Source organism: Eumetopias jubatus, unplaced genomic scaffold (genome assembly GCF_037043125.1).
Source record: "Eumetopias jubatus isolate StellerSeaLion01/CBP00866 unplaced genomic scaffold, mEumJub1_p1.0 scaffold_1, whole genome shotgun sequence".
Lineage (NCBI taxonomy): Eukaryota > Metazoa > Chordata > Mammalia > Carnivora > Otariidae > Eumetopias > Eumetopias jubatus.
Window position 1 is genome coordinate 172,521,208 of NW_028274807.1, and position 2,949 is coordinate 172,524,156.

The following is a 2,949-nucleotide window of genomic DNA, read 5'->3' on the forward strand; positions in this document are numbered from 1 at the left end:
ATATATATACTCTTTGGAAAGTGCCTATTCAAGTTTTTTTGCCAATTTTTTCTATTATCTTACTATTGTTCTTTATAGAGTCTTATATATGTTATTTACAAATTATATATATATATATATATATATATATATATATATATATATATAACTGTTTCTGCTCTGAGGTTTGCCTTTTGAATATCTCTTTTGATGAACAACAGTGTTTAATTTTAATGTAGGTCAGTTCGTCAATTTTTTTCTTTATGGTTACTGCTTCCTTTGTATTGTTTAAAAATTTTTGCCTACTCCAAGGTCATGAAAGTATTTTCCTGTGATATATCCTATACCTTTATGGTATTACTTTTATAATTAGGTCTACAATTAAATCAAGTGGTCACATAAATGCGAGACTGTTTCTGTTCTCTTCTATTGGTGTATTTGTTTATCCTTAGGTCAAAATACACTATCTTAATTACCATATTTTTCCATAGGGTTCCGTGTCTGGTAGTATAGGTCCTCCAGCTTTGTTCTTCTTCAAGATATTCCTGAAGGGAGGATTCTGGGTGATAGTAGAGTAGCTAAATGTCAGGAATCTGTGCTCTTGTCTAGATAGACAGCAATTGTACTAGTGGAATTTGTCTGATGTAACTACAGATGCTTTATTATGTTTCACTTTATTGTGCTTTGCAGGTACTATGTTTTTAACAAATTGAAGGTTTGTGGCAATCCTGAGTCAAGCATGTCTATTGGCATATTTTCCCAATAACATTCTCTTACATCATGTCTCTATGTCATGTTTTGGTAGTTCTCACAATATTTCAGACTTTTTCATTATTATTATATTTGTTATGGGGATCTGTCATCTGAAATTATAACTTACTGAAAGCTCAGATGTTAGTGATTTTTTAGCAATAAAGTATTTTTAAATTAGGGTATGTACATTTTTTTTAGATATAATGTTATTGCACACCTAATAGATTACAGTATAGTATAAACCTATTTTTTTATGCTTTGGGAACCCAAAAAATTCATTTGATTTATTTCTTTGTAATATTTGCTTTATTGCAATGGTCTGGAAATGAACCCACAATATCTCTGAGGTATGCCTGTTTTGGAACTCTAGAGTGTGTTGAAGGCTTTATTGCAATGGTCTGGAAATGAACCCAAAATATCTCTGAGGTATGCCTGTTTTGGAACTCTAGAGTGTGTTGAAGTCTTAGATGGTAAATTGTGGTTAGTTTGGCTCATTTTAGCTCCAGCACAGTACCATCTACCCATCATCCATTCCTAACCATTCTTGAAGCAACCTGCACATAGTCTTCAGGAGCCAGGGTTGGCAAAAAGGACACTGTCCTCCAAATATTTGGGATCTGTACCCTGATCACTGCTGTTTCTGATCACAGGTGTGCAAAGAAACAGGTGGCCACTGCTATTGCAATGAGGTCTCTCCTCATTGTTGTAAGCCCTTCCTCCTCTGGATATACTGACTTCCAGGGGATTTCATTTTTCTCTTTTTCCCTTTTTTGGGGAGCCAGGCACTAAATATTATAACATTCAAGAGCAACTGATATATGAGGAAAATTAGGAATTGATTCCACATGTCCAGGGAAAGATGCACTTTCGTTAAAGATCTGAGAAGACCTTAAGTTTACAGTTCAGGCTGATTCTTGGCATAGAAGCAACCTACAACAATAAAAACACAAACACAAAAAAGCAAAAAAAAAAGCAGCAAGACTTGGAAAGGGGGAGAATCTGATTTCTAGAGTTACCACATCATTAGATTCAAATGTCCAGTTTTCAACAAAAATATCACAATGCATACAAAGAAATAGGAAAGTATGGCCCATCCAAAGGAAAATAACAAATCAATAGAAACTGTCCCTAAAAAAGATATACTTGGATATTCTTGGATTTTTGAATTTCTGTATAAAATTTACAAGGAGCTAATTTATGTTATCCATTTATGTTTTAAAAACACTTGCTGAGATTTTGATTTGGGTTACATTGAATCTATAGACTAACTTAGAGATAATTAGTATATTACCATATTAAGTCTTCCAGTCCATGATCATTGTATAGTTTTTCATTTAATAAGATTTTCTTTTTTCTTTCTTTTTCTTAGTTTAAATAAAAGAGGGAATTTATTAGATGAATACAAAGGTTCTTGGGGGGATTCGAACAGTTGTAATGGCCTAATAGCTAGAAGCACACCTTTCTGAAGGACAGATCATGTTGTAATCACGAACTTTTGCTTCTGGGTTTTGCAAGATCATGAAGAGAATATCCTAGAGGGCAGTGCTCCCTGTATAGTGCATAAGGGACTAGAATGTGGATTTTTCATTTCTGCTTGCTTTTTGATCCTTATATTCCTTTATTCTGGCCTCATATTTGTCAAGCACATGTTGGCAGATATTCATGAGTTCATTCAGACCTCTCCAAAATGGTTCAACAGCCGGAAGAACACCTCAAGTCTGAATACGTAAATTAATTTTGCTCTCTGAAGAATGCATTGTAGTGTAACTACAAAATTCCACTTCCAGATTCTTCATGATCATGTAACAAAGAGAATTTCCTAGGGTGTGGTCCTCCTTGTGCAATACAAATGTCATACAGTTTCTATCTGTTCCAGCTGCCTGGACTGTTTCCAGGGCTGTCCTCCTCTAGCTTTTAGCTACTGAGGTCTTCAATCCAGTTATTTTTCTCTCTACCTCCTGATTCTTTTTCATCCTGTGGCAGGGGTGGGGGGTTGCCTCTTCTGGGATCCTCTGGTGGTGCTGGCTGATTGGAGGCTTTAACCCATATCATGAAACATGTGGGAGAAGCAGCTAGCAAGGTTTTCTTTATCTCAATGATTTTAATAGGATTTATTTTTAGAGCATTTTTAGAGTCACAGCAAAATTGAGTAGAAAGTACAGAAAGGTCTCGTATATCCCTGGCCCAACACACAACCTCTCCCACTATCAACACTTT

General features: G+C 35.1%; 1 pseudogene; it reads right to left on the bottom strand.

Moving 5' to 3' along the window:
* Positions 1–2,300: 2,300 nt before the first annotated feature.
* Positions 2,301–2,705, bottom strand: LOC114207808 (DNA-directed RNA polymerases I and III subunit RPAC2 pseudogene; annotated as a pseudogene).
* Between the last annotated feature and the right edge of the window lie 244 nt (positions 2,706–2,949).